This window comes from Dendrobates tinctorius, unplaced genomic scaffold (genome assembly GCF_039654945.1).
Source record: "Dendrobates tinctorius isolate UK_male_01 unplaced genomic scaffold, ASM3965494v1 ptg000011l, whole genome shotgun sequence".
NCBI lineage: Eukaryota > Metazoa > Chordata > Amphibia > Anura > Dendrobatidae > Dendrobates > Dendrobates tinctorius.
The window spans coordinates 36,853,797-36,874,057 of NW_027361679.1; the positions used below are offsets into that span (position 1 = coordinate 36,853,797).

Sequence of the window (20,261 nt, forward strand, 5' to 3'; positions counted from 1 at the left end):
ATAACAATTATTGGACTAATTTTCATTTGACCTCAGACTATTTATGGCCTTAGGAATGTGTTTTCCATTATGGGATTAATCGAGTCTCATTATTGTTGCATGTATTTTTTTATTAATAATCATTGTGTCATTGTTTATATGTGTATTTTTTTTCTTTTTTAATTTATTGTGTTTCATATTGTTTTCTGTTTAGTATATATTGTATCTGTCTTTATTATATTATATATACTTGGTTCCTGGTATTTCTTTTTGACTTTTGATTCATGCCAGTGCGCCTTTCCCCCTTGATTGGTTTGACTTTCTCCTGTTGCTGTCATGGACGCGGTGCGGCTGCCTGGCGCCGGCCATCCCCACATAACCGCATCTGGTCTATTGGCACTCGGGCGGAGGCGTACCTTCTGGGGCGATTTGCACATGTGCCGTTATCTTGGCCGCTATTGGTTCTTTTTGAACATGTGACTGCCAGGTCCTTTGCATTTAGAGGCACCTTTTGACAATTTTAGCCACGCCCCCTAGGAAGCAAGTTTGCTTGTGAAACATGTGTTGGGGACGGCTGGCTGGTATATCCTGACCCTGTATTTACCATCATGGGTAATTATTGAGATCTCCATATTCTTCTACATGTAATCTTTTGGGTCTTGGACAATGCAGACTTTTATCTTTTTGATCCAGTTTATGCACATTTTGGACTTATAATGACGGCATTTGACTTTATGGTATATTTACTGCTGATCATATTCCCTTACATTTATTTATTTTTGGACCTCTATTTGAATACTTCTGCTTTTTTGTCCTGTCTATGGCATTATTGACTGAGTCTTTGTGAGTGGGGTTCATCGCTATGGTGAGCATCTGTATGCTTGAATTTTCCTTTTCACTTAAGCTTTTTTACTCCTCTACTTCCTCTCAGGATTATATGCCTCAGACCTCACCATTATATTGTTGGACCTAGTCTAACCCTTGATATGTGAGTGTTCTGATTACCTTATACCGTCCAGCCTTTTTCTTTGGGTAGTTGTCACCGCTTTTTTCCACATTAAGCTACCACTTGATATTGTTGTTTTACACGTATCTGTTTCTATATGTGCCTAGTATTTATTAAAAGCATTTTTAGTAGATTTGACTCGCTTTTCATCCTGTTTTCAAATGTTTAATTAGGTGTCTGTCTACCCTAATTTTTGATGGTTTCGTTAATTTATTTATTTTGTGCAACATGATTTGTATTAGATGTGATTGGGGAATTTTGCTTATAGTTTTCTCAAATTTGTCCAGATTTGATTTGCTTCAAATTTATTTGATGCAAATCCAATATACATTATTATGCTTTAAGTTTTCTCCGGACCCCAGATTATACAGTTGTGGCCAAAAATATTGGCACCCCTGCAATTTTGTCAGATAATACTCAGTTTCTTCCTGAAAATGATTGCAATCACAAATTCTTTGGTATTATTATCTTCATTTAATTTGTCTCAAATGAAAAAACACAAAAGAGAATGAAGCAAAAAGCAAAACATTGATCATTTCGCACAAAACTCCAAAAATGGGCCAGACAAAAGTATTGGCACCCTCAGCCTAATACTTGATTGCACAACCTTTAGCCAAAATAACTGCGACCAACCTCTTCCAGCAACCATCAATGAGTTTCTTACAATGCTCTGCTGGAATTTTAGACCATTCTTCTTTCGCAAACTGCTCCAGGTCCCTGATATTAGAAGGGTGCCTTCTCCAAACTGCCATTTTTAGATCTCTCCACAGGTGTTCTATGGGATTCAGGTCTGGACTCATTGCTGGCCACCTTAGAAGTCTCCAGTGCTTTCTCTCAAACCATTTTCTAGTGCTTTTTGAAGTGTGTCTTGGGTCATTGTCCTGCTGGAAGACCCATGACCTCTGAGGAAGACCCAGCTTTCTCACACTGGGCCCTACATTATGCTGCAAAATTTGTTGGTAGTCTTCAGACTTCATAATTCCATGCACACGGTCAAGCAGTCCAGTGCCAGAGGCAGCAAAGTAACCCCAAAACATCAGGGAATCTCCGCCATGTTTGACTGTAGGGACCGTGTTTTTTTCTTTGCATGCCTCTTTTTTTCTCCTGTAAACTCTATGTTGATGCCTTTGCCCAAAAAGCTCTACTTTTGTCTCATCTGACCAGAGAACATTCTTCCAAAACATTTTAGGCTTTTTCAGGTAAGTTTTGGCAAACTCCAGCCTGGCTTTTTTATGTCTCGGGGTAAGAAGTGGGGTCTTCCTGGGTCTCCTACCATACAGTCCCTTTTCATTCAGACGCCGACGGATAGTACCGGTTGACACTGTTGTACCCTCGGACTGCAGGGCAGCTTGAACTTGTTTGGATGTTAGTCGAGGTTCTTTATCCAACATCCGCACAATCTTGCGTTGAAATCTCTTGTCAATTTTTCTTTTCGTCCACATCTAGGGAGGTTATCCACAGCGCCATGGGCTTTAAACTTCTTGATGACACTGCGCACGGTAGACACAGGAACATTCAGGTCTTTGGAGATGGACTTGTAGCCTTGAGATTGCTCATGCTTCCTCACAATTTGGTTTCTCAAGTCCTCAGACAGTTCTTTGGTCTTCTTTCTTTTCTCCATGCTCAATGTGGTACACACAAGGACACAGGGCAGAGGTTGAGTCAATTTTAATCCATGTCAACTGGCTGCAAGTGTGATTTAGTTATTGCCAACACCTGTTAGGTGCCACAGGTAAGTTACAGGTGCTGTTAATTACACAAATTAGAGAAGCATCACATGATTTTTCGAACAGTGCCAATACTTTTGTCCACCCTCTTTTTTTATGTTTGGTGTGGAATTATATCCAATTTGGCTTTAGGACAATTCTTTTTGTGCTTTTTCATTTAAGACAAATTAAATGAAGATAATAATAACAAAGAATTTGTGTTTGCAATAATTTTCAGGAAGAAACTGAGTATTATCTGACAAAATTGCAGGGGTGTCAATACTTTTGGCCACAACTGTAAGAAATAGCCCTACTCTGGCCTGGTTGCCTCATGAGGCCCTGTCACTGTTGTGATTTTCAATGAAGGGCCATCTTTGGCATTCTCCAGTACCTTGGATCATTGAAGATGCTGAGAGAAAGAAAACATCAGCTTCAACTACACTGACTATTCTGCCTCTTTATGATGCTGGGCACTGGAAGATGCCAAGATGGCCCAGTGATAGGACTGAACAAGATAGTTGAGGGCCAGGTGAGTATTTTTTTTTTAACTACTGAGCCGGCCACCGTTCTGCTAGTAAAAATTTGTATTCTGGCTAATCAAAATTTTTGGTCAAATTTGAGACAAATTCCATCCCATGGTTGGCACTCATAGCAAGTGAGCATTTCTGCTACACACAGGTGATCTGATCATCGCCTGTGTGTAGCAGAGACGATCAAAGTACTACAGCTTCTAGTCTCCCATTGAGACTATTAAACATGCAAAAAGTAAAAAAAAGTTTTTAAAAATATTGAAAAAATAAAAGTTCAAATCACCCCCCTTTGCCCCTTTCAAAATAAAACAAAAAAAATCAAATATACACATATTTTGTATTACCGTCTTCAGAATCGCCCAATCTATCTATATGAAAAAAATAACCCAATTGCCAAACGGCGTAACAAGAAATAAATTCAAAATGCCAGAATTTCGGATTTTGTTTTGGTCGCCGCAACACTGCAATAAAATGTCTCAGAAAATAGTGCCTTTTTTTCCCTTTTTTTTAACAAATTTTGGATTTTTTTCCCCACTTAAAAAAGAACCTAGACATGTTTGGTGTCTATGAACTCGTAATGACCTGGAGAATCATAATAGCAGTTCAGTTTTAGCATTTAATAGCGAACATGGTAAAAAAAAAAAACTGTGGAATTGCACTTTTATTGCAATTTCACTGAATTTGGAATTTTTTTTCCTGTTTTCCAGTACACGATATGTTAAAAACCAATGGTGTCGTTCAAAAGTACAACTAGTCCCACAAGCCCTCACATGGCCATATTGATAGAAAAATAAAAAAGTTATGGCTTTGGGAAGAAGGGGAGCAAAAAAACGGAAATTAAAAACCTGAAATACCCTGGTCGTTAAGGGGTTAAATGCGTTTTCCTGTCATGAAATTGTACGGCATTTTGCTGTATAGTGCTCTAATTTTGATGGTGGAAAGTACCTAACCTACTAAATAATTTATATTGTCTTTGCTACACTATCTTTGTTTTTAACAAACGTTCATTTTCCCTTTACATTTAGAAATCCAAAAATATGGATTTCAATGATCATCAGATATATATTTTTAATCCAGAAATGGTATTTGTATATTGACAAGTAGAGTTATTTAAGTTTTTAATGTACAATTGCTAACGTGCAAAATTGTCAAAAAGCTGCAAAGTATAATTATAAAGTCTGCATTGTCAAAATGCACAATCAAACAGAAACTAAACAAAAACCTAGTATGCAAAATGTCTGACCGAAACTAGATTTCATAAAGCAACCAGTACCCATTTTTATTAGATTGTTGTTAACCAATAAACTCCAAAATTCATATTGAAGATAATTTACTTAAAACAATGATTTTTAAAATTGTGAGGTCTGATATGTACTGGATAAAATATATACATTTTTTTTGCACCAAAAGAGAGTGAAATACATTTTCTTCATCATACTTAGCACTTTTTATAACTGCACAATATTGTTACACATTACTGATATTATAAATAGAAATTCTGCAAGAATTTATAGTCAAATGTACACATAAAAGGATTATTTTAACCCATTAAAATCAGTAGTCAGAGAAATCATTGTAAATATATTTGTAAATACCTTTAATTATCAAATAATTGTTTTCTCTATGCAGGCAAAACTTTAGAATAAAAATGGCTGCTATCTTGATACATTGATATAAACTTGTCCTAATATGTTAGGACAGAAGACCATGAGCAGTAGAACCTCCAACCTTTCATGTATACAATAATGTGCTCCCAAATGATATTCTCATCTAATACTGGAGGTACCAGGAATGCTAAGGTAAGAAGAGGTTGCTCACATTGCTGTCCGCTCTGTCTTTCTAATCTAATACTAAAGATACCAGGGTGCTGAGGTAGGAAGAGGCTGCTCACATTGCTGTCCGCTCTGGCTTTCTAATCTAATACTAAAAATACCAGGGTGCTGAGGTAAGAAGAGGCTGCTCACATTGCTGTCCACTCTGTCTTTCTAATCTAATACTGAAGATACCAGGGTGCTGAGGTAAGAAGAGGCTGCTCACATTGCTGTCTGCTCTGTCTTTCTAATCTAATACTAAAGATACCAGGGTGCTGAGGTAAGAGGAGGCTGCTCATGCTGGTGTCTACCATGTCTTTCGGATCTAATATAGAGATACCAGGTTACTGAGGTAAGACTAGGCTGCTCACACTTCTTTTACCCTATCTTTCTGATCTAATACTGAAAATAACAGGAGTGCTGAGGTAAGAAAAGTCTGTTCATACTGCTATCTACCATGTCTTTATGATCTAATACTGGAGATACCAGGGATGCTGAGGTAATAAGTGTCTGCTAACACTGTTATTCCCCCCCTGTCTTTCTGCTGTAATACTGAAAGTAACAGGATTCGTCAGCTAAGATGCTTCTCACACTCATGTCCACCCTGTTTTCCTAATGTAATTCTGGAGATACCAGGAGTGCTGAAATAGTACGAGGCTGCTTACACTGCAATCCACCATGCCTTTCTGATCTAATACTGCATATGTCAGGGGTGCTGAGATAAGAGGAGATTCACATTGCTGTCCAGAATGTCTATCTGATCTAATGCTGGAGATACCAGGAGTGCTGAAGTAGGAAAGGGCTGCTCATACTGCAGTCCTTCATGTCTTTCTGATCTAATGCTGGAGATGTCAGGGTGCTGAGATTAACATTTTTTGTCAACCTAACTTTAACATGGTTTATTTTCTGCATGACAAGTATAGTTTTCATTTACATAATTTTAGAGTACATGTATTATCATTTCCTGTGAGGTGGAGTATACAAAAAAGTATTTTTTACTTTTTTCGTTAAACAGTGTTTACCCTTCAGAATAACTGACATGCTTTATCAACTTTATTTTGTGGACTGATGTGATAATGACAATACCAGATTTACTTTTTTATGCTTTAATACCTACTTAAACCATACATTTTTTATTTTTTGTGACCGCTTAGAGTGAAGACTTATTTTCCCAGGACATGCTGTAGTTTTCACTTGGTCATAAAACCACTAAGTTCACTTTTTATTTAATTTTTTTGGTAGGAGGAATGAACAAGGTTTCATACTGCAAAACAGCCTAACAATCACATTTTTTCAATAAAACATCACAATACTTTTCATTAATCATGTAGCATCAATATATCTTGCAACATATCACAAATAATATATCAGACAGTCATATAAGCACACAACAACATGCTATTAGATCAGGAGTGGAGAACCATTTTTCTACTACTAGCCATTTGTATATCTATAACATAATTCAGGGGCCATACAAAATTATCCACTTGAAATATATCCTGCTATATTTTGTCAAAACATTTAATTAGCTCACCCCTAAAGTGATGGCTGGAGCTGCTTTTTTTGATGAGGCTTGTAATGTTAGATGATATTGATTATACTATTTGCAACTGTTTCTCAAAGTTTCCATCATTCTGGAGCACAAGTGACTCTGCGATAAATTTTACAAAGAACTCGCAGCAGTAAGTTCTGAACACATATTACACTGCATGTCTCTCTTCACAGAGGGAAATGAATCACTGCTGGCTTTACATTTATAGAACTCAAGCAGTGGGAGAACTGCTCTATACACCACATAGGAGACACTGGGGCTGGAGCATATACATCACATAGGAGACGCTGGGCATATACATCACAGGAGATGCTGAGGCATGCACATCAAAATTCACTGGAGCATATACATCACAGTAGACACGGACTGGGTCAAATATATCACAAGAGACACTGGGACATATAAATCACAGGAGACGCTGGGGCTGATGCATATACATCACAGGAATCGGTGGAGCATTTAAATCACAGGAGATGCTGGCACTGATGCACACACATCACTGGAGATGATGGGGCATATACATCACAGGAAACACTGGGGCTATATACACCTATATACATCACAAGAGACGCTGGGGCATATACATCACAGGAGACGCTAAGGCAGTCGCTGCTGTGTTCGCCGGTGGGACTGGAGCACAGAGTATGCTGAATCCGCTCACAAAGTATTTGCTGATGCTAGCACTGGCCAGCATCAGGACATAATTATTGCATGCCCCGAAGTCTTCAATAGTGAACGCTGTGTGCGCATGCCTGCAGTGTATGGAGCAATTAAATGGATTGCAAAATGCCAGCTGCTGGCCTGAGCACTTTGGTCCCTGGCAATTTGGCCAGGGACAAGAGCAAAGGGCCGAAGGTTCCTCACCACTGTACGATATCAACAGTAGCACATCTTCAGGTGTCAGTTATCGTCCAATCCTTTAAACATATGCCCTCTTTCACTGTTTCTACCCTTGGCAAACAGGAACCTGAAAGACAAAACAGGGAAGCAACATAGCACAATGACATTGTATAACATTATCATAGTCTTCCTTGTCTACTCCATCTTCTCCTTTGGTTCATAACAAGGCATATAGCATATAGCCCCCACACTGTATGATGGCTTTCATGGTAGCCCTTACACTATATGATGTCCCCCATAGCAGGTCCCCATACTGTATGATGGTACCTGCACTGTTTGATGTGACCATAGTAGTCCCCTCACTGTATTATGGCCCCCACAGTAACCCTACACACTAAATGGTGGTCCCCACAGTAGCCCCCACACTGATGGCTCCCATAGTAGTCCCCACACTGTATGATGCCCCTACATAGTAACATAGTAAGGCCGAAAAAAGACATTAGTCCATCCAGTTCAGCCTATGAAATTCTGTCAGAATAAATCCCCAGATCTACGTCCTTCTAAAAAACCTAACAATAACTGTAAGATACAATATTGTTACGTTCCAGGAAGACATCCAGGCCTCTCTTGAACCCTTCTACTGAGTTCGCCATCACCACCTCCTCAGGCAGGGAATTCCAGATTCTCACTGCCCTAACAGTAAAGAATCCTCTTCTATGTTGGTGGAGAAACCTTTTCTTCTCCAGATGCAGAGAATGCCCCCTTGTGACCGTCACCTTCCTTGGTATAAACAGATCTTCGGAGAGATATTTGTATTGTCCCCTTATATACTTATACATGGTTATTAGATCGCCCCTCAGTCGTCTCTTTTGTAGACTAAATAATCCTAATTTTGCTAATCTCCCTGGGTATTGTAGTTCCTCCATCACCTTTATTAATTTTGTTGCCCTCCTTTGTACCCGCTCTAGTTCCATTATATCCTTCCTGAGCACCGGTGCCCAAAACTGTACACAGTACTCCATGTGCGGTCTAACCAGAGATTTGTACAGAGGCAGTATAATGCTCTCATCATGTGTATCCAGACCTCTTTTAATGCACCCCATGATCCTGTTTGCCTTGGCAGCCGCTGCCTGGAACTGGCTGCTCCAGGTAAGTTTATCATTAGCTAGGATCCCCAAGTCCTTCTCCATGTCAGATTTACCCAGTGGTTTACCGTTCAGTGTGTAATGGTGATATTGATTCCTTCTTCCCATGTGTATAACCTTACATTTATCATTGTTAAACTGCACCTGCCACCTTTCGGCCCAAGTTCCCAACTTATCCAGATCCATCTGTAGCAGAATACTATCTTCTCTTGTATTGACTGCTTTACATAGTTTTGTATCATCTGCAAATATCGATATTTTACTGTGCAAACCTTCTACCAGATCGTTAATAAATATGTTGAAGAGAATAGGTCCCAACACCGACCCCTGCGGTACCCCACTGGTCACAGCGACCCAGTTAGAGAATATACCATTTATAACCACCCTCTGCTTTCTATCACTAAGCCAGTTACTTACCCATTTACCCACATTTTCCCCCAGACCCAGCATTCTCATTTTGTATACCAACCTCTTGTGTGGCACGGTATCAAACACTTTGGAAAAATCAAGATATACCACATCCAATGACTCACCTTGGTCCAGTCTATAGCTTACCTCTTCATAAAAAATGATTAGGTTTGACAGGAGCGATTCCTCATAAACCCATGCTGAACAGTTATTCTCATTGAGATAATCCAGAATAATATCCCTCAGAATCCCTTCAAATATTTTACCAACAATAGAGGTTAGACTTACTGGCCTATAATTTCCAGGTTCACTTTTAGAGCCCTTTTTAAATATTGGAACCACATTTGCTGTGCGCCAGTCCTGTGGAACAGACCCCGTCGCTATAGAGTCTCTAAATATAAGAAATAATGGTTTGTCTATTACCTTACTTAGTTCTCTTAGTACTCGTGGGTGTATGCCATCCAGACCCGGAAATTTATCTATTTTAATCTTATTTAGCCGGTTTTGCACCTCTTCTTGGGTTAGATTGGTGACCCTTAATATAGGGTTTTCTTTGTCTCTCGGCATTTCACCTAGCATTTCACTTTCCACCGTGAATACCGTGGAGAAGAAGTTGTTTAATATATTAGCTTTTTCCTCATCATCTAGAACCATACTTTCCTCACAATTTTTTTTTTTTTATGGGCCTACACTTTCACTTTTGATTCTTTTACTATTGATATAGTTGAAGAACAGCTTGGGATTAGTTTTACTCTCCTTAGCAATGTGCTTCTCTGTTTCCTTTTTGGCAGCTTTAATTATTTTTTTAGATAAAGAATTTTTCTCCTTATAGTTTTTTAGAGCTTCAGCGGTGCCATCCTGCTTTAGTAGTTTAAATGCTTTCTTTTTACTGTTAATTGCCCCTCTTACTTTTTTTGTTTAGCCACATTGGGTTTTTCCTATTTCTAGTCCTTTTATTCCCACAAGGTATAAACCGCTTACAGTGCCTATTAAGAATGTTCTTAAACATTTCCCATTTATTTTCTGTATTCTTATTTCTGAGGACATTGTCCCAGTCAACCAGATTAAGGGTATCTCTAAGCTGGTCAAACTTTGCCTTCCTAAAGTTCAGTGTTTTTGTGACTCCCTGACATGTCCCCCTAGCGAAAGACAAGTGAAACTGTACAATATTGTGGTCGCTATTTCCTAGATGACCAACAACCTGCAGATTTGTTATTCTGTATCCACTATACTGTTATTTGTTATGTAAACAATATTACATCCCCATTTCAGTTTCCTCCAATGTAAGTAGACATAATCTGCTCCAACATCCTACAGCACACAGTCCCATGTAAATAACATTATATCTCATATTTTGGCCTCATCCAGCATATAGTCTCATGTACATAACATCATTTCCCACACTTCAACTCTCTCCAACATACAGTCCCATGTAAATAATATCACTTTCTCATCCCTTCAGTCCATGACAGCATACATTCCTATGTTAACCCCTGGAGTTATTTTCGTTTTTGGGTTTTCATTTTTCGCTCCCCTTCTTCCCAGAGCCATACATTTTTTTTTTTGCAGCAATATGTTCGTATTAGGGCTTGTTTTTTGCGGGACGAGTTGAACTTCTGAACGACACCATTGGTTTTACCATGTCGTGTACTAGAAAACGGGAAAAAAATTCCAAGTGCAGTGAAATTGAAGAAAAAGTGCAATCCCACACTTTTTTATTGTTTTGTTTGGCTTTTTTTACTAGGTTCACTAAATGCTAAAACTGACCTTTATAATTCTCCAGGTCATTATGATTACATAGACACCAAACATGTCTAGGTTCTTTTTTATCTAAGTGGTGAAAAAAATTCCAAACTTTGTTAAAAGAAAAAAAAAAAGATTGCCCCATTTTCTGATACCTATAGCGTCTCAATTTTTTGTGATCTCAGGTTGGGGGAGAGCTTATTTTTTGCATGCCCAGCTGATGTTTTTAATGATACCATTTTGGTTCTGAAACTATCTTTTTTTTCGCCTGATATTGCATTTTAATCTTTTTTTTTTTTTTTAATCAGATAATTTTTATTCACATTTTCATTATAACAAACAAGTGAAAAACAACTGTATCACCATCCATCCCACCCTTCCCCCCAACACCCCACACCCCCAGCCCGGTCCACAAAAAGAAATAAGAAAATTATACACAAAAAGCACAAATCTTATGAAAATATAAAATACATGCACATAGACACAGTGGATAATAATGTCGATCAAAATCAGCTATTAGACGAATAGGTTCGCTGTCGGCAGACCCGGGGTGTCCAGCCAACCAGCCCAAATTTGCTCAAAAGTATTCGGTTGTCCCCTCTTAAGGTATATGGCTTTTTCTCTATAGAGCAGTGGTCCCCAACCTTTTTTGCACCAGGGACCGGCTTGAACCAAGACCATTCTTCCATGGCAGGGCGGGGATGGAGGTGTGACAGGGGCGGGGCTTTGGTCATAAGGGGGCGGGGCTATGGACGCGGTTGTAGTTTAGCAATGCATACATACATTTAATTATAACATTTGTAATGTGACTCAACTCACCATAGGTTTTGAATGAGTGGGAGCACCTGGCTTGTTTCTGTTTCAGTGGGAGCACTGGGCTACTTCTACTGATGACCGTCACTGCTAATGATGATTGGAACCTACAAGGAAATGGAGCATTGAGCACTTAAGAAAAATTGTACTGGAGTACTGTACATGCTGATTATTTTCTAATCATCAGAAAATGTATGTATGGTTCCCCCCGTCCAGCTCTGTGTGGCTCCCCCTGTTGTATGCATGGCTCCCCTGTCCCATCCTGTATATATGGCTCTGCTCCCACTCTCCCATCCTGTATACATGGCTCCGCTCCCATCCTCCCATCCTGTATGCATGGCTCTGCTCCCACTCTTCTATCCTGTATACATGGCTCCCCTGTCCCATCCTGTATGCATGGCTCCGCTCCCACTCTCCCTCCCTTGTATATATGGCTCTGCTTCCACTCTCCCTCCCTTGTATATATGGCTCCGCTCCCACTCTCCCTTCCTTGTATATATGGCTCCGCTCCCACTCTCCCTCCCTTGTATATATGGCTCCGCTCCCACTCTCCCTCCCTTGTATATATGGCTCCGCTCCCACTCTCCCTCCCTTGTGTATATGGCTCTGCTCCCACTCTCCCTCCCTTGTATATATGGCTCCGCTCCCATTCTCCCTCCCCTGTGTATATGGCTCCGCTCCCATTCTCCCTCCCCTGTGTATATGGCTCCGCTCCCACTCTCCCTCCCCTGTGTATATGGCTCCGCTCCCATTCTCCCTCCCCTGTGTATATGGCTCCGCTCCCATTCTCCCTCCCCTGTGTATATGGCTCCGCTCCCACTCTCCCTCCCCTGTATATATGGCTCCGCTCACACTCTCCCTCCCCTGTGTATATGGCTCCGCTCCCACTCTCCCTCCCCTGTGTATATGGCTCCGCTCCCATTCTCCCTCCTGTGTATATGGCTCCGCTCCCATTCTCCCTCCCCTGTATATATGGCTCCGCTCCCACTCTCCCTCCCCTGTATATATGGCTCCGCTCCCATTCTCCCTCCCCTGTGTATATGGCTCCGCTCCCATTCTCCCTCCCCTGTGTATATGGCTCCGCTCCCATTCTCTCTCCCCTGTGTATATGGCTCCGCTCCCACTCTCCCTCCCCTGTGTATATGGCTCCGCTCCCATTCTCCCTCCTGTGTATATGGCTCCGCTCCCATTCTCCCTCCCCTGTGTATATGGCTCCGCTCCCACTCTCCCTCCCCTGTATATATGGCTCCGCTCCCATTCTCCCTCCCCTGTATATATGGCTCCGCTCCCACTCTCTCTCCCTTATATTTATGGCTCCGCTTGGCTCCCCCATCCTCCCCATCATACTTACCCTCACGTCGCTGAACTTCCTTCCCGTCGCTGCACGTCCCTGCATCTCGCGGCGCTTCAGCTTCTTCCTGTGCGGTGCGGTCACGTGCTACCGCTCATTAAGGTCCATGAATATGGACGCCACGCCTATGGGAGACGAGTGGCGTCCATATTCATGACCTTAAATGAGCGGTAGCACGTGACCGCTCAGCGCTGGATGAAGCCGCCGCGGGATGCAGGGTGAGTATCAACTGCTGCACCGCCCCCCGGCTCCGTGGACCGGCAAGGGCACTGCAACGGCCCGGTGCTGGGCCGCGGACCGGCGGTTGGGGACCCCTGCTATAGAGTATATAGTTTAATATATTGATATATTCTGTCCGAGATGGCACATTGTCTGAAATCCAATGGTATGCTATCAGCTTCCTAGCAGCATAAAGCATTCTGGCAACTGCGTTTGGAGGTATTCATCTCCCCCCACATCCTCCACATAACCCAAGACACAGACAATGGGATCTCGCGGGATATCCTGTCCTGTAGTCACGGATCAAATTAAGGACCAGAATCCAAAATACCTGCAGGCAGGGGCACGTCCATAACATATGTAAGATATCAGCATTCTCGAGCGTACATTTAGGGCACTGCGAATCCATCCTCATCCCCATATCAAATAACCATTTAGGGGTTCTATAAACTCTATAAAGAATATACAATTGGGACAAACGATTGGGTTCGCTAAGAGACAGCCCGGGGACCATCTGCAGAATAGATTCCCATTGATCCCCTGAAATGGCGTCCAACTGTTGTTCCCACTTCGCCAGCGCTCCTATAGGATGCTTCACCAAATCCATTGAAAGAAGTCCACCGTACACAAACGAGATTAAACCCCTAGTGGATGCCTGCAGCCCGAGCCTGCTGACAATAGCATCCTGGTGTATAGATATACTATTCATTTGGTCCTGCACTGTGTAGGCATGCCGCAACTGCAGATACTGGAAGAACATAGAGTGTTGGAGTGGAAAATCCCATCTCAGTGTGTCAAAGGACTTAAAAACCCCATCCTCCACTAACTGCGACAGTCACCAGATACCTATTCGCCTCCATTGCGCAAAACCTTTAAGCGACCTCATTTGCGGCAAATACAGGTTATCCCAAATAGGGGAGTATTTTGTGAAACCTGTGATTCCTCTTAACTGTTTAATTTTATCCCACACTTTAATCATGAGAAGGACCATAGGATATCTAGACTCCCAAAGTCTAAATCTGCCCGCCTCTAAATTGGATAACAGCGACTCCTGACCCACAAGAGACCGGAAAATCAACTGGCCCCCCGCTGTCTCCGCTGGGAAGCTCTCCATTCCCCCCGCCATGTGCTGATATTGAGAGGAGAGAAAGTAGAGCCACGGATTAGGCAGCACCAGCCCCCCTTCCTCTTTAGATTTTTGTAAATGTTCCAATTTGATCCTTGCACCCTTTTTTAACCAAATAAGTTCTCTAAATATCGCATTAATTTTGTAAAACCTATTTTGAGGGAGCCAGACTGGGGAGTTGTGAAGAACATACAGAAGCTGTGGCATGATCACCATTTTCAGTAAGTTCACTCTCCCCACCACAGAAAGATGCAACTTAGCCCAGGCCTTAACCTTCCGCTTAATCCTGGCCATCAGTGGCGAGAGATTCAAATATTCAAATTCCATTAGTTTATTAGATATCATAATACCCAGATATTTAAAAGTCGTTACAACCGGCACCTGTGTGACGTTGATTGGGGTCAGATCTAAAGGGAGAATCGCAGATTTTTCCCAGTTAATAACTAGTCCCGAGACAGCACCAAAAGAATTAATGAGCAGCATCACATTATGTAATGATCTATCAGTGTCAGCCAAGAACATAAACAAGTCATCAGCATAGAGTGCTACCTTCTCCTCCTATCCTCCGTATCTGAACCCCTCGATACCCTTATCATATCTTATTCTGGAGGCCAGAGGCTCTATCGCTAAAGCAAAGAGTAGCGGGGACAGAGGGCAGCCCTGCCTCGTACCTCTATAAAGAGGAAAAGGGTCAGACAGTGATCCATTTGCTCGTATTCGTGCTTTCGGCTCGGAATATAGGGGCCTGATCCAGCTAATAAAACCTGGACCAAACCCCATACAGCAAAGTGTAGCCCAGAGGTAGGTCCACTCTACACTGTCAAATGCCTTGGCGGCATCCAGAGACAGGACCACCCTCCCCCCCGCATTATCCGCCTCATCTGCATGTTCAAGTACAGTCGCCTAATATTTATGGCCGTAGACTTACGAGGCATGAAACCCGTCTGATCCGAATGTACTAACGATTCTACCACCTCCGAAAGTCGAGTGGCCAAAACCTTCGCCAGGAGCTTAATGTCCACCATCAGGAGGGAAATGGGTCTATATGACGCCGGGAGTGTCGGGTCCTTGTCCTTTTTGGCAGCACAGTAATAATAGCTTCCCGCACAGAAGATGGGAGAGCTCCAGAACTGAGACTATCATTGAATACAGCCAGCAAGGTAGGGAATAGTACAGATTTATACTTTTTGTACACCTCAACCGGTAAGCCATCCACCCCCGGCGCCTTACCATTGGACATAGATCCCAAAGCCTCTTCAAGCTCCCCCAAGTCTAGCGGCTCATCAAGCATACATCTCGCCTCGTAAGACGTGGGAGTTTAGCGGGCCCAAAAAAGCTGTGAAGGTCTTCAGTCGAGGCCCTAGTGTGTGAGAAGTATAACTCGGTATAAAAAGTCTCCAAAATTCTCAAAATACCCGGCGTGTCATTGAAAAGTTGCGCACCCACATCCCGAAGGCCGGCTATAAACGAGGACCCCCGCTGTGCTGAAGTTATAACCGAGAACAAATGACCCACACTCTCCGCATTTTCAAAATATTGACCTGACTGAAACATACGTTTTCGTTTCGCAGTTTCTAGCGTCATTTTAGTCACCTTCAACTGTGCCTCTTTTAGCCTCTTCTGAGTGGCGAGAGTGAATCGCATGGAGAGAGCCTTTTCCGCATCCTCCAGCTCATGAAGTATAAGCTGAGATTCTGCTCTGGAATTGTATTTAGCTTTGAAATCTCACATATATACATGCCCCGCAGGTATGCCTTCAGAGTCTCCCAAACAGTCAAACTAGATGCTGAACCCAAATTAAACCTGAGATGTTCCTGTATCTCAAAGCTAAAGCTATCATTCTTATCTACTAGCTGCAGCCAAAACGGATTAAGTTGCCATAACGGTTTAGTTTTCAATCTATTACCCCCCCCCCTTGATTGTAATGGACAGGGGCGAGTGATCCGACACTGTTCTCGGCAAATAATTAACGTCTAAAATTTTTCTCAGCATCAAATCATCACCCATAGCCAAATCAATGCGTGACACTGAGACAAAGGTAGAGGAGAAGCATGACTATTGGTAGACATCAGGATTACGACTTCTCCATAAGTCAGTCAGGGCTAGCTCATGTAACAAAACTCCGAAAGGTGTACGATTACCTCCCGGTTTCAGGGGTGCATGATTACCTCTATCCCAGTGGGAGTCCAAAACATTATTAAAGTCCCCCTCCACCATATAAGGGACCCCCGGAAAATCCCTCAACATGGTATGAATTTTATATATAACTTTGCTACTATATGGCGGGGGAATGTATATAGAAATGAGTATCATTATCTCAGCAAAGAGTTTGCAGAATAGAAAGACGAATTGCCCCTCCGTGTCCACCACCACCTGATTGCATGTAAACTGGGCACCTGAACAAACCAGTATGCTAACTCCCTGGGAGTATTGAGAGTACGTGGAATGATACCCATGTTGAATCCACCTCTTATTTAATATACTAAGTGTCTCAGGAGTAAGATGCGTCTCTTGTAAGCATACAACAGTTGGCTTCTGATCCATTATAAAGGAAAATATGGCCTGTCTTTTTACTGGGGACTTTAGCCCTCTAACATTCCAGCTAAGTATTTTAACGTCACCCATTCTCAAGTCGATATACAGTTGGTGCCAATATCCACCGTGTCATAGTAGAGCTTACATTGTTGTGCACAAGAGTTACAAACCCCTAGAACCCCCCTCCCCCCCAGAACTCTCCCCAACATGTCCCCCGGCAGTGCCAAGGGTATTTCAAACAAGGGCGATGTTATTCCCTTCCACATCAGTCAACGGGCGTTTCACTTCCTAACTGCTGCCCACACATAACAGGATGAGTCCCCACAGCACATGGCAACCATCTATAGCAAAACGACAACATGTCGAGCAGTTTCCTGCAACAGAACCAAAAGTCAAGACACCAGACAGCGCAGAAGTGTCCAAAGTAGCAAATACATCATCAGCCGCATTCCCGGTCTTCCTCATCCTTCCTCAGCTGCTGTTCATTCAGATCCAGCCAGTTCATAGCATCTTTAGTATCCAGAAAAAAAGTGAATTTTGTTCCGGGCCTCGACCCGCAGCTTGGCCGGGAATATCATAGAATATCGGATACCTATGGCCCTTAGACGTTTTTTGATGTCCATAAATTTAGCTCTCATTCTTTGGACTTCTGGCGAGAAGTCAGGGTAAAAAGAAACTCTGGAGCCATCAATAGAAAGGTCAGGATGTTCCCTTGAGTATCTAAGGATATTGTCCCTGTAGTGGAGAATTTTAGCCAAGATAGGCCTCGGTTGGTAACCAGGAGGAGGAGGGCGGGTAGGAACCCTGTGAGCACGTTCCACAGCATATAAATGAGTTAGATTATCAGTTCCTATTTTCCCCTTAATCCAGGCTTCGATAAAAACAGTAGGATTTTTACCTTCATAATGTTCAGGCATGCCAACAATGCGGACGTTGTTCCATCTAGACCTGTTCTCTAGGTCATCAGTTTTGGCCCACACAGCAACCATATCTCTTTTAAGTTCTTTATGATGCTGCACTGACTTAGACACAGTACCCTCCACAACTCCGACTCGTTTCTCAAGTTGCCCGGTTCTGTCTTTAATGGTGTGGAGTTCATGCCTCACATTTTGCATGGATTCTTGTAAATAACCCAGCTGAGTGAGCACAGAAGAAATAGCAGACCCACACTGCATAACTGCCATCAGCATATCTTTGATAGTAGGTTCAGTTGGCATTTGCAGCTGCAGTGCTTGGAGCTGGCTTTTGTTTTGTGGCCTCCTCTCTCCTCTCCCCCACCTCCGGATCCATACCTCCACCTGCAGACTCCAGCTCTTCATCTGTCTCCTGGAGGGACTCGCGCTCTGCCTCCTCCACTCTGGCAAAGCGTCTCAGCCGGGCTGCCACCTCCCTGTTCCTGGGCTCACTGTCTGCAGCTGCTTCCTCCAGAGCACGCACTGTTGTAGCGGCGCCATCTTGGGACCCAGGCCCCAGCTCATTAGTCACTCTTCTCTGATCTTTTTTTGGCATGATTTAGGGCTAGAGGCTGAATGTCTCTGTCCAGCGGCACCCGCAGGTCTCAGGAATGCACACAGATTAGTTACTGACCGTGCTGTGGGGATATAACGGCAGTAATCAGTAGCTGTGTGTGGGAGCTCAGCAGACACACGTCCTCCTCACATGCTGCTAGGCCACGCCCCCCCATTGCATTTTAATCTAATGTCGCAGCGACCCAAAAAAAAATGTAATTTTGGCGTTTTTACTTTTTTGCTCGCTACGCTATTTAGCGATCAGGTTAATCCTTTTTTTATTGATAGATCGGGCAGTTCTGAAAGCGGCGATACCAAATATGTGTATATTTGATTTTTTTTTAGGGTTTTAGTTTGGGGCGAAAGGGGGGTGATTTGAACTTTTTTTTTTTAATATTTTTAAAAACATTCTTTTTTACTTTTGGCATGCTTCAATAGTCTCCATGGGAGACTAGAAGCTGCCATAACCCGATCAGCTCTGCTACATACAGGCGATGATCAAATCGCTGGTATGTAGTAGAATTGCTCACTTGCTATGAGTGCCGACCACTGGATTGCGCTCTCTGCAAGCCGGCAGTGACAACCATAGAGGTCTCCAGGAAACATCCGGTTGCCATGCCAACCCACCGGTGACCTGCGATCAGGTGACGTGGGTCACCAGTGAGCAGATTTCCGGTATGATTTCTGGAAGCGCTTGTTAAATGCCGCTGTCAGAGTTTGACAGTGGCATTTAACAGGTTAATAGCCGCAAGTGGATTGTGATTCCACCCGCGGCTGTTCCGGGCATATGTCAGCTGTTCCAAACAGCTGACATCCCAGGAAAGATGTGGGCTCACCATCAGAGCCCACATCAAAGGAAGGAAGTCCAACATTAGCATAAATGTATGCCCGATGTCGGAAAGGGGTCAAAGGGCATTACTTCTCTCTTCTGCGCTACCAACATACAGTTTCATAAATACCCACTTTTTAGCCACCTTCAAAATATAGTCCCATATAAATAACATTACTTTCCACTTTTCATGCCCCCTCCAACATAAAGTCCTATGTAAATAACATCATTCTCCCTTCAGCTTTCCATCCCATATAAAAATACATCACTCCCTCCTCAAGTTCTCTATAACATACAGTCCCATCTATATAACAGCACTCTTTTTCGTACAGCCCTCTCAATATACAGTCCCATATAAAAATACATCATCCCCCTCCATTCAAGCTCCTCCACCATGTTAAAAAAATGCACTCCCATTAACCCCTTCCTGACATGAGACGTACTATCCCGTCCACGGTACCCGGGCCCGTATGACCGGGGACGGGATAGTACGTCTACCGCGATCAGCGGCGCCCACGTGGTGAGCGCCGCTGATCGCGGCCGGGTGTCAGCTGATTATCACAGCTGACACCCGGCACAATGTGTCAGGGGCGGTCACGGACCGCCCCCGACACATTAACCCCTTGCACACCGCGATCAAACGCGATCGCGGTGTACCGGGAGTTAAAGGGAAGCATCGGCAGGGAGGGGGCTCCCTCCGTGCTTCCCTGAGCCCCCCACGGCAGCGCAATGTGCAGCGCTGCTGCGGGGGGCTCCTATCCTCCAGGCCCCCGAATCCAAGATGGCGACGGGGGCCTTCGGGGGCCTGGGGAAGCTGGCTTCCTCAGTGCCTGCAAAGCGCAGGCATGAGGAAGCCTTGTGCACTGCCTGTGACAGATTGCTGATCTGTCACAGTGATCTGTGATGTGACAGATCAGCGATCTGTCACAGGACAGTGATGTCCCACCTGGGACTATGTAATAAAGTAAAAAAAAATTAAAAAAAAAGTGTAAAAATAAATTTAAAAAAATCGCCAAATAAATTAGTAAAAAAAAAAAAAAATATTCCCCAATAAATTCATTTTTTTAAAATAATAAAAAAAAAAAACAATAAATGTACACATATTAGGTATCGCCGCGTCCGTAACGACCTGCCCTATAAAACTGTCCCATTAGTTAACC

At 42.9% G+C, this 20,261-nt stretch overlaps 1 long non-coding RNA gene across 3 annotated transcripts in view; it reads right to left on the reverse strand.

The window, feature by feature from the left end:
* Positions 1–6,122: 6,122 nt before the first annotated feature.
* The window catches only part of LOC141046596 (uncharacterized), a 48,512-nt gene continuing 34,373 nt past the window's right edge, over positions 6,123–20,261 (reverse strand). For 2 of the 3 annotated variants that reach the window (XR_012219620.1, XR_012219617.1), the window contains one exon: positions 6,123–7,551. This is a non-coding gene — a long non-coding RNA (uncharacterized lncRNA). Of the gene's footprint in view, positions 7,552–11,539; positions 11,641–20,261 lie in introns of all 3 variants that reach the window. The other variant, XR_012219619.1, reaches the window with a different exon arrangement.